Here is a 12,984-nt window from a genome sequence, read left to right as displayed (position 1 = left end):
TTACTTGGATGTTTATTGCACTTCTACCTCACCTTGCCTTTTGGTGCAGGTAGAATCCCAGGTAGCTTGCCATGGTTGCTAACACTGAACAATCAATATTAGAGAAATAAGACCAGTTGCATAAACCTAGTTAGTTGTCAGATGGGTCACTAAAGAATGTGGAGTATTTTGTTCAAACCTCAGTTGACAACTATCTTAGAGGCTTCAGTGCAACTCAGCCCAATGGGTGACCTTGTTTACGGCTAGGGATGTAGCAACTTCTCCAAAGTATCAGTGCAATAAAATAATGACAAAATGTTCTGCATTTGTCCAACACGTCATGGTTATTACACTGCATGATGTCTACAATACACCTGACGCAATGTCCCTTGGTGGTGCTTTGTTTGCAAATGCCATTAAATACTTGGATCTTTGTAGTGATCTTTCTCTATCTCTGAGGAATATTGCTTTTAAACAATGTCTAAATAGAGTCATAGAATCATAAACATGTAAAGACCCTTCTGTCTAACTCGTCCATGCATGCTATGTTATACTTTGCTAATAGGTAAACTTTGTATCTGAAGCTTGTAAAACAGTTCTGCAAAACAGAAGACACCCAACTACCCTTAGAAAAGACTTTGGTGCATGGGATGGATGTGCGTTTCAGAGACAGTCTAATTTGATGCACTGTAGGATTTCTGCATGATTTTAGGCAAAAAATCAGTAGGGAAACTGCCGCTCTGCTGGCCTCCTGCTAATTGTCACTACGTACTGCGAGAATATTCAGTTTAAAATTACAGCAGCTGCTGAGTACACCTGCCTATATGTAGATGAGCCTAAGAAACTCATGCAGTAATGACAGAGTGACCTTAAGTGATGTATTTGCTTTTACAGTCACTATAAAAGTCCTAGTTGCAACTTGCAGCAGCATATTCTTGCTGAGTAATGATCATTTGGCACATAGGAGGGGATTTAAATTTTAACAGTCCCCTAAGGAACTGCAATCAATTACTGTGAGATAAATTTCATTGCACAACCCAATGGAATATAGAATATTTCCTTACAAAGATTTGCCTTTCTCTTCACTTGCCCTACAGATAGCTTGCTTGATCTGTTACTCTAAGGTCAATACTGTAACCATTTTACTTCCACTGGCACCAATAACAATCTTATTAGCATCCCTCAAAAGTGTTACAAATTTATCTGTCCCTGGAAAATTTGCGACCCTCAGCAACAGATATGTCAGATAGGGTGCAAAGCCCGCCCTGTTGTATTACACCGGATGTCAGCTGCAATAGCAAATCTGAACACCTCCAGCAAGCAAGCATAAAGTTAACATTAGGCATCAGCTATCAAGGTCCAATGTAAATTAAAATATGAGCCCTGGGAAGACTGGCTGCTGCAATGTGTTAAATAATGACCTTGTACTTCTGTGACAATGATGCAAATCCAGCTCTGGGAATGAAATTTTCTCCAGTTTATTGGCTGTGTGGGTAGATTGAAAGCAGTTCTTCATTGACATGGAACTCCACTGTATAATGCTTCGAATTTGACATGATTTGTCAATCTCCGACAGAAAGGCCGCAAAATACATTTTGAATATGACAATTGCAAATTGCCATACTGGTGTGGTGTTGAGTGGTCTTCGAAGGTCAGAATTGAGGAAGATTACTGCAAGACACTAAAAGCATTGTTCGGAGTCTGGTTGTGTGGTAATTGATTTCCCAGAGCTATATAGGTTGGTTGTTGTAATGCAGCCCATATCCTAACTCACATCTAGTCCCGCTTGTCAATTACCCCAGTGCTTTTGGAACTGTATTGGTTTTGTGTTAAGTGACTCTGTGACCTTGATCCCTCTACCTTTGTAACCTAGACCAGTGTACACGCATCTGATTCTGACTTCTTGAGCATCCTCAATTTTAATTGCTCCACCATTGGGAGCCATGTCTTCAGCTGCTTTAAAAGTGAAAAGTCAGGAAACTGTCAAAGACTGCAGTATTGAAGAACTCTGAAGGACAGGCTACTAAACCTCATAGTATGTTTAAATATTAAACGATTACCACGTATTAGTCTTCAAACTTGAATATGATGCCAGATTATGCTACATAGATAAAATGAATTTATTTCATGTTTCAAGGACATATCTGGAATCATTCCATTTAAAAAAAGTCACTGAAAGTTCACTGCAAGCATTGGGGATTCTTTTTTAGCAAGGTTTCTTTTACATCATATGCCTGGTAGTAACTGCTTTTGCTTTATGACCAGCTCTGACCAGTGACTGGCTTGGAAATGCTCTTGAATTGTCTAACTGAGTTGGAGGGAAGCCTTCTAACAACCAGTTGAGTTGGAGGAAAGCTTGCCATGAACAAGCTGTCCAACTGATCTCTCATGCTTTTGAAAAGAAAACGCTCTACAGCAGTTCAGGGTGAAAACTATTTCTTTTTTTTAAACTGTGATTTAAAGAACATTTCAGGAATGCATTTCTCGAGCAAGCTGTGTCAGCAAGACTTCAGAAGCAACTGTGTGTGATTAGTGACTTGTCCACAAGTGCCAGAACAACGGAGCAACAAACTTAGGAACATTTTATACTTGTGCTTCAATGAATTATTCTTTAGTCAAAATGTATTTTTTTTGTTCAGTTAGCCAATCTGTTTCTTTTTCTCTCATTTTCCTAAATGGTGAGTTTTTTTGTGTTCTTGGGGTTATTTATAGGGTGAAGCATTTATACTTCTATATCACTGACTCTGTATGCTAACCAATTATTGGATCTTTCCTGAATAACTATTAATTTGATAACCATCCTGTAATTGTGTTAATTAAGAAACCAGTTGATAGGTCTTTGCGTTTAAAATCTGAAACAGATTAGGCAATTAATTGGTCGTCTTGGTAACTGAAAAAGTACTTTTATTTTATGTTGTGACCAGTGGGGTTGTGGGACTAGACTAACAAAACATTCCTTCAGACTTGGTCATAAAACTATTAGAAATAAATGATTTTATTAATAAAACTAGTAGCATTAAATTTAATTAGCAATTTATTTTCGACAGAATTAAAAGCATTAAAAGAGATAGAGCATTCAGACAGTGTGATATTCTCAGGAGAGTCCCCAGGATGATAGAATGTGTGCAATGTGAGCCCCTAACTCTCATTTTTCATAGGTTATAGCAGCCTGGGGTGATTTTCGTGATAAACAGACCAGGATAACTTATGGCTCATTCATTTAACATCAGTAGTAGGGAAAATGTTTGAGAGTGTTGTGGATAATTCTCCTTACCTATATCAAAGGAAGACTTAGCTATGTAGATTAGCTTTGGTTTATTCAAACAACCTCAATCTTAGAATTCCTAATCTGTCCCACATCTGTCTGAACCAGATACAGAAAATCATCAACCTTTATATCTCCACGACCCCCAATCTCTACATTGTTTATTTTTCCTTCTTGTACAATAAACAGAAATCTTTATTCTGAAGTGTTTCTCTTATCCTGTCTATAGGAGTTTCTCCAGTCCGCTGTCAAGCTGACACAGATCTTATGGTTTATAAGGTTTTTGTCTAGTTACACCAGCTGATTTGGATGCTTACCCGTGACAATAAAAGGATGCTGTATTCTATATTCTGTTCTTGTGGTGTTCGAGGTTCATGCCTGTTAGTCGTCTTACTCCTGTTGGAACACATTTTTCTCAAAAGAATTCATCGATGTGGGCCAGCATTTGTTGCCCATTTCTAATTGCCCAAAGGGAGGTTAAGTGTCAACCACATTGCTGTGGGTCTGAAGTCACATGTAGGCCACACCAGGTAGGGACACTGTTTCCTTCCCTTTGGTCATTAGCTATACAGTCATAGAGCATACAGCATGGAAACAGACCCTTCAGATGAACTCATCCATACAGATCAAGTTTTCCCAAACTAAACCAGTTCCATTTGCCTGCATTTGGCGCATATTCTTCTAAACCTTTCCTATTCATGTACTTGCCCAAATGTCTTTTACGTGTTGTAACTGTACCTGTATCAACCACTTCTTCTGGCAGTTTATTGCAAAAAACCTTCCCTACCCTATGGAAAAGACCTTTGCTATTCACTTAATGTACCCCTCGTGATTTTATAAATCTCTATAAGGTCACCCCTTAACATCCTACACGCCAGTGAAAGAGCTCCCAGCCTATACAACCTATCGTTATAACTCAAACCCTTTCAGCCTGGCAACCTCCTTGTAAATCTTTTCTGTAGCCTCTCCAATTTATTAATATAGCAGGGCAATCATAACTTTATGCAATACTACAAAAGTGGCCTCACTAATGTCCTGCACAATTCTACATGACATCCCAACTCCTATACTCAATGGTTTGAGCAATGAAGGCAAGTGTGCTAGATGCCTTCTTAACCATTCTGTCTATCCATGACACACCTTTCAAAGAACTATGTACCTGAATCCCTACATCTCTCTGTTTGAGAATGCAATCCAGGCCCTACCATTAAGTGTATATGTCCTGCCCTTGTTCAGCTTACCAAAATATAATACCTTGTATTCATCCAAATTAAACTCCATTTGCCAGTCCTCAGTCCATTAGCCCAATTGATCAAGATCCCTTCGTAATTTTAGATAACCTTCTGCATATCCACTAACTAGATGGGTTTTTCCTGACAACTGTTTCTGGCCATCATTAGACTCTTAATTGCAGATTTTTATTGAATTTAAATGCCATGGTGGGATTCGAACCTGAGCCTCCAGAATATTACCTGAATATCTAGATTAATAATCAAGCAATAATACCACGAGACTATCACCTTTCCATTTAAAAAAAAAATTAGTTAATTCCTGCTACAAAGGTATTATCAGTTCTGCAATTGCTTGGATAAATAGTAACACATTACCGACACCTATCAGGACTGGTACTGGGCATACCTAAAAATGAGGCGTCAGCCTTATGCAGCAACAACGCATGATTATTTGCATGCCAAACACTGGAAGCAACATGCAATAGAGTGGGCTAAGCAATCCCACAATCAATAGATCAGATGTAACCTCTGTATTCCTACTGCACCCTGTTGTGAATCATGCAGGACAATTAATCAACTAACAAGAGGTGAAGGCTTCACAAATATCACTATCTTCAACAATATGGGAGCCGAGCACATTAGTGTAAAATCCAAGGCTGAAACACTTGTATCCATCTTCAGCTAGAAGTATTAAGATTCCCAGCATCACAGATGAGAGGCTTTAATAAAGTCAATTCACTCCAAGAGGTATTCCAATGGTGTCTTGATGTCTCCAGTCATTTCAATACAATGGCTGCAGGAGGATGTCAGAGGCCAGGTTAGCACTAGTGACTCACAGCTCCACGAACCAGGTCTCTGTTGAGTTTATTCGCAAATCCTCTGCCTCTGCTGCGTCTGCTCCCAGGAGGACCAATTCCACCATTGATCATCCCAGATGGCCTCCTTCTTCAAAGACTGCAATTTCTTCTCCCACGTGGTCAACGATGTTGTCCAGTGTATCTCCTACACTTCCCGCACCTCCGCCCTTGAACCTCACCCCTCCAATCGTGACAAGAACAGATCCCCCCACCTTGGTCCTCACCTTCGATCCCACAGCCGTCCAGATACACCGCATCATTCTCCGACATTTGTGCCACCACCAGAGATATATTCTCCTCCGAACTCCTATCTGCGTTCTGCAGAGACCATTCCCTCTGCAATTCCCCTGTCAGGTCTACGCCTCACCACCAACCTACCCTCCCCTTGCAGTATCTTCCCCTGCCATTGCAAGAAGAGCAAAAACTGTGCCTACTCCTCCCCCCTCACCTCTGTCCAAGGTCTCAAAGGATCCTTCCACATCCATCAGAAACTTACCTGTACTTACACATATGCCATTTACTGCGTTTGTTGCTCCTGATGTTGTCTCCTCTGCATTGTGGATCATTTCTGAGAACACATCTGGGACCCATGTGCACCAACCAACCCCACCACTGGGCTGAACACTTTAACTCCTTCTCCCATTCCACCAAGGACATGCAGGTAGTGGGCGTCCACTGCCAAACCCTAACCATCCAGTGCCTGGAGGAAGAACATCTCATCTTCTGCCTTGGGACCCTCCAATCACACAGGATAAATGTGGATTTCACCAGGTTCCCCATTTCCCTACCCCCACCTTATACCAGTCCCACCTTTACAACTCGGCATCGCCCCCTTGAATGGGCCTACCTGTCCATCTTCTTTCCCACCTATCTGTTCCACCTTCCTTTCCAACCTATCACCATCACCCCTACCCTCATCTACCTATCGCTTTCCCAGCTACCTCCCCTCCCATTTATTTCTTAGCCCCCTTGGCCCACAAGCCTCATTCCTGATGAAGGGCTTATGCCTGAAATGTTGACTCTCCTGCTCCTCGGATGCTGCCTGACCGGCTGTGCTTTTCCAGCATCACACACTTCAACCCTGTGGAGTTTGCACATTCAACCCACCAATACCCTAGCACACCAGCATTCTAAGACATTCCAGCATGTCAGCGTACTTGTTTTTTTTTACAATAGCAACATTCTACCACAACAACAAATAAGTCAGTGCGGATGATAGAATGCAAATACTCTAGCCCACTAGCAATAGGATCAGGGCTGAAAGAACAGGAATTTTGTGGGAGATAGTGAAAAGGCTGTTAGGGGGAGTTTGGAGAAAGACAGCTTGGATGCTGGGAATATAAGGTCAAATAGAAGAGTGAAGGTAGAGGATGAACAATTGAAATGAAGAGTTTTCAACCATAATCTTTCACCTAATCAGTTTCCAAAACGAAGCCTCTCAGAGAATATGCTGTGCTAATGGGAAGGCACCTGTTTTATTTACATTTTGGCACAGGCCAAAAATACTCAACTGAGAGAATCAAGAATCAAAATAAAATTGAAAAATACTATTGTTCAAATACTTTGTCAAGGACTTTTCACTGAAGAGAAGCATTCACTACAGAATAAACCTCGTATAGTTCAAACACCAACAGCCAAACAATGACCCATCATGCATTAAGCTTTGACAAGAAAAGTACCCAAGAATCACCAACAGTGGAGATGGGGTGTTGGTCCACATTCAGCTGTGCAGGAGCATTTGCAGGTCTGGGTATATAAAAGAGAAGATACATTAAAGTAACCGTAGGGACGGCGATAGATTCAGATGTTGTAGGGCTGTATCACAGGCAATAAGGAAGAGTCAAATTGAGCTAAATGCCATGTGCATGAAAAGCAATGTAAAGATCAAGGCTACAAAGATTTTAAATGTGGTAACACCATGAAGGGAAAACCAATCCTGCGTCACAGAAGATGCACTTACCCATGTAGGGCAGGCTTTCATTCAACACGTATGCAGCCTGATAATGACACAGAACGATAAATTGATAAGTTAAGCTTTTAAATGGAAACATAAACTCTTATCCTTGATATTTCTTTACAGATCAGTCCTCAGATGAGCATCCTCTGGTGGTCTGGGGCCTAGATGGCTCTGGCCTGTTAAAACTGTTCTGCACAGAAACAGGTGCACCATTCTCAGCCTGTCCTATGGATGTGTTCGGGTCCCTGTCAGAGGGGAGGTGGTGTTTCAAAGCACCCCTGGATTGTCCTGAGATGGCATTCCATGGGTAACCGTCTATAGGAGAAAGTGAGGACCGCAGATGCTGGAGATCAGAGCTTAAAAATGTGTTGCTGGAAAAGTGCAGCAGGTCAGGCAGCGTCAAAGGAACAGGAGAATTGATGTTTCGGGCATGAGCCCTTCTTCAGGAATGAGGAAGGTGTGCCAAGCAGGCTAAGATAAAAGGTAGGGAGGAGGGACTTGGGGGAGGGGCATTGGGAATACGATAGGTGGAAGGAGATTAAGGTGAGGGTGATAGGTCGGAGAGGGGCTGGGGGCGGAGAGGTCGGGAAGAAGATTGTAGGTCAAGAAGGCAGTGCTGAGTCTGAGGGTTGGGACTGAGAAAAGGTGGGGGAATGGGAAATGAGAAAGCTGGAGAAATCTGCATTCATCCCTTGTGGTTGGAGGGTTCCTAGGCAGAAGATGAGGCGCTCTTCCTCCAGACATCACGTTGCCATGGTCTGGCGATGGAGGAGGCCAAGGACCTGCATGTCCTTGGCGGAGCGGGAGGGGGAGTTAAAGTGTTCAGCCACGGGGCGGTAAGGTTGGTTGGTGCGGATGTGCCAGAGGTGTTCTCTGAAATGTTCCGCAAGTAGGCGGCCTGTCTCCCCAATGTATAGGAGGCCACATTGGGTGCAGCAGATGCAGTAAATGATGTTTGTGGAAGTGCAGATGAACTTCTGACAGATATGGAAGGATCCCATGGGGCCTTGGAGGGAAATGAGAGGGGAGATGTGGGCACAAGTTTTGCATTTCTTGCGGTTGCAGGGGAAGGTGCCGGGAGTGGAGGTTGGGTTGGTGGGGGGTGTGGATCTGACAAGGGAGTCGCGGAGGGAGTGGTCTTTCTGGAACCATCTGTACTCCTCTTGCCTGTCAGTTCACAGTGGTATCACTTTCACACTTTCAGGGTGATGGGGAATTCAAGGGATGGTCAAAGTCACTCAGTCCCCTCCCCCTTTCATATCTGTGAACGAAGACCTCCATGGCTTGAGCACTGGAGTCAAATCTGCACACACATATCCAGCAGGAACTGATTGTAGTACTGGACCTGATCCTCCATGGCAGCTGACACCCATTTTGTGAAGTCAGTCATGCACTTGGACGTAGAAGCTACAAGTTCAAACAGAACTCAGACAGACTCCTTTGCCCTTTAATCCAATATCTGCCTGATCTCTGGCACCTCGGCCAGATAATTCATTTGTATCTGAGTCTGGACAAGTCCATCTTCTGTAGTGAGGCTCAGCAGAGGCCTGATTCCCCAGCAATCCTCTGAATGTCACTGTCCTTAGCTATTTCATCTTCCTCTAGCTGTGCTCACCAGAATCTGCCCCTCAGCATATTCTCGATACATTATCCACTGTGATATATTTGTACTGGTGGAGACTGGGGAGGACAGCCTTGTCTGTGTATCCCCTGAAGCTTGTGACTATACCTCCTCAGACGTGTGTTGTGAGGTTCCGATAGAGATGCTTGGGGCTAACGCTCCTCTTGTAGTCCTGAATTGGGAGTAGGATCTAGAAGCTGCAAAGAAAAATATAAAGATTTGTTAGCCACGAGTCATCTGTCTTATTTTCTGTCTAGGTTCATGCTGGTCGGGCATGTTCACCTACTCCAGAAGGAGAAAGAGTATGGGCACATGAACACTCTGCCTGCATTGTCAGAGAGATAAAGATGTTAGTCCCTAGGGCTGTGATTGTCTACATGCATAATAATTAAGATGAATGTATTACAGGTGAATGTCCGGAATAAAGGATTCTGATTGAAACATCATTCTACACCATTAAAAAGTTAGAGTTGATGCAAATTCATAAAGCATTGTGTGATGTGCGTGCTTGAGAAGACTGGAAAGTCTTTATCCTGAAGCCACGATTAGTGGTGGTGCCTTTGTCTCATGCAAGCATTTGGTGAAAAGCTATCAGATGTGTATGTTTGTGTAATTGTTTGTCTGTTTCTCTCTTCAAAGATGCTGCCAGACCTGCTGGGTTTCTCCAATATTCTCTAGGTTTGTTTCAGATTTCCAGCATCCACAATATTTTGTCTTTAAGCATGTATGTTTTCCTTTTTGAGATGGAAGGTCAGTGAGCTGGTAGCGAGCATGATGCTGTGTGTTTTAGCTCATTTTAGTTTTGATGTAGTAATGTGTAGGTGTGTGAGAGGCAGTAGCACTGTGGTGCCAGTAGTGCGATATTGCTGATTGCAATAAAGTTTCAAGCATTGATTGCACAAGAGGCAGCTGACTGAAATATCTGGATAAAAGCTTGCCACTTCAACACACAATCCTGCCCCCATGCCCACATGTCTGTCCTTGGCCTGCTGCAATGTTCCAGTGAAGCTCAATACAAACTGGAGGAACAGCATCTCACCTCCCGACTAGGCACGTTACAGCCTGCAGGTCTCAACATTGAATTCAACAACTTCGGATGATTATCCCATCTCGACTCTTCTGTTTTCATTCTGCTCCATACTTTTATTTCATTTATTTTATTTATCTTTTTTTTTCTATTTTTTCTCACTGTTGTGTACCTCTTACTTCTTGATTGCCTCTCTTTCTCTCACTCCCCACTCTCTCATCACCTTTTTCCTCTCCTCTTTCCCCTTTACTACCCTTCTCCCCTACTTCCCAGTTTTGCCTCTGCTTCACCCATCCCCCCATCCCCTACATATGTTGTCACATAGCACTGGCTTCAGCCTTGGTCATTCACAGCTCCTAATCTCCCTATAATCTCTCGATGCACTGTCATGATCACCTCTTTATTGCTACCTTTGCTTGGAGCCATGACTCACCTTCTCTCAGCCTAGTATAAATACCTCCCTATTTCTCCCTTTTTTTAGCTTTGAAAAAGGTCAGTTTGGCTCGAAACGTCAGTTCTTTTCTCTCCTTACAGATGCTGCCAGACCTGCTGAGATTTTCCAGCATTATCTCTTTTGGTCCTATTATATTGGCGTTTGGGCTCATGAGAAGCAAATCATGTTTAACATTGAAAAGTACAATATAGTGTGTTGGCAAGGCCAATAATCAACATTCACACAGCCTTCAGGGAAAAAAATTAAACCAAATTAAGTAAGAAAAAGATCTGGGTATTTCCATCTATAGATTTCTAAAGGTGTAAGAGGAATACTGGAAATTTTAACTAGAGCAATCAGGCTGTTGGAGTGATAAAATGAGGCAAACTCTCTTGTTCTTTTGCAAACCTCTGGTCAGGCTTCACTTAGAATAATATGTTCAGCTTTAATCTGCTCACGTTGTTGGTTAGATTGAGTGGTGGAAAGGATGCAAGGTGTCAGGTGATTAATTCCCATTGTAAAACGTCTTAGTTAACCATGCTGAAAGATTTGAAACTCTAATACATACACAAGTGTAGATTTAGAGGTAGGATGATTAAGATTTAATAGATGATGAATCAAATATGTTCCAGGTGACAGTTTGTTCTAATTAAATAAGTGAGGGAGGATTGAGGGTCACATTGCTAAGTTGTTTAACCTAATATAGGTTAGCTGGCAGAAGATGATTTCTATCCCAAGCTTTGTGGATGTTTAATTTAGGCTGTCATCTCATGCAATGTTTGTCATTCAGTGAATTCCGTCACCTGTTTCTAATGGCCCATCAGACATACCTCATGCAAACGTTAGATCAAATCTCCTAGATTAGTGGCCCTAGTGAGATAGTGGTGACCTTTAAGTGGTGATTTGGAATTTACAATGTGCTTAGGCCGACATTATTTGCAGGAATTGTTTTAAAGAATACGTATCAAGGGGTACAACTCTTCCAAGCTCAGCTCACCTGGACACTCAACTCATACTGAACTCTGGGGTCACCGCTGGAAAAGAAAATGAGCAATGTGCATCTGAATCCTTGTAGGTATTACTGTCTCCAACAATGGAGAGGATATAATATTCCAACTTGAATAGTGATGAATAGGTGGCGTGGGGAAATGGGAAACTGTCTAATATGGAGAGAATGGCTCTTTCTGCAATCCTTTGAACCCCACTCACAAATAAATCCATGCAGGTCATGATCACAGCCATGTAGAATTTGAGCACCAACATGCTTGTCTCCTGAATCTGATGACAAGTCCACATGGCGTACCACACCAAAGCTGTTTATTTGACCAACCAGGTCTATTCTGGTGATTACTACCCACAATCCCAACTTACTTTGCCTCACTTGATGAGCTTACATTTATATTCATTACTTTGTTGAATGTGTCTAACCTTACCTTCAGTGCACTTAAACCTTTATTTTCAATTTCTCCTTGTGGTAGCAAAGTCCACACTTCACTGTTTCTTATTTTTGTCGTCTAGTTGTAGCGTCTATGACAGGCAAGTAGAAATTGGCCCAGCGGTTCTTGTGACAAAGTGGTAACCCCCATCTATTACTGAGAGTTAGATTCATACCCTATGTTAGAATTGGAGTTGTCCTGTTCTCTTGATGCTTTGGTTGGAGCACCGTGCTCTTGTTCACTTTAATTGAGTTCACCAGTTTGAACTGGCTTGCTCTTGGTAGATTTATTTGAGATTGCTTGTTTTCTTTTGCTGTTTTTAATTTGCTTGTGACAGATCCATTTGTGCAGTCTTGCTCTGTTGGTGGCATTGTTCCACCTTATTTGCTCTCAAGTCTTGGTGTTAGCTTATCTTTCCTACTGCTACTATTTGAGTTTGCCGAGACTTCAGCTCCTGTGCTCCCATTCCTGCCTGTGACTGGTGGGCGACTGACTGTGTGGAGTTTGCACATTCTCCCCGTGTCTGCGTGGGTTTCCTCCGGGTGCTCCGGTTTCCTCCCACAGTCCAAAGATGTGCAGGTCAGGTGAATTGGCCATGCTAAATTGCCCGTAGTGTTAGGTAGGGGGGTAAATGTAGGGGAATCGGTGAGTTGCGCTTCGCTGGGTCGGTGTGGACTTGTTGGGCCGAAGGCCCTGTTTCCATACTGTAAGTAATCTAATTAATAACTGTTATGTTAATTGTTACAGTGATGTCTGATGAGATAAGATTACTTGTAGCCTAGTACTTGGGGGAGAAAGCTTTGAATGGCATCTGCTAAGTCTGCCTCTGTAAATAATCAATAAATGTTTATAAATCTGCACCAGCATTGTTTTTAACTCTCTTCTATTATAGGTATCCAGAGGCCTATCATAATAAGACCACAAGACATAGGAGTGGAAGCAAGGCCATTTGGCCCATTGAGTGCACTCCGCCATTTAATCATGGCTGATGGGTGTTTCAATTCCACTTACCACACTCTCCCCATACCCCTTAATTCCTTGCGAGATCAACAATTTATCAATCTCTGCCTTGAAGACACCCAACATCTCGGCCTCCACTGTGCTCCGTAGCAATGAATTCCACAGGCCCACCACTCTCTGGCTGAAGAAATGTCTCCCTCATTTCCGTTTTAAATTG

The sequence above is a fragment of the Chiloscyllium punctatum genome, chromosome 20 (genome assembly GCF_047496795.1).
Source record: "Chiloscyllium punctatum isolate Juve2018m chromosome 20, sChiPun1.3, whole genome shotgun sequence".
NCBI classification, from domain to species: domain Eukaryota; kingdom Metazoa; phylum Chordata; class Chondrichthyes; order Orectolobiformes; family Hemiscylliidae; genus Chiloscyllium; species Chiloscyllium punctatum.
Note: the sequence above shows the minus strand (reverse complement) of the source record.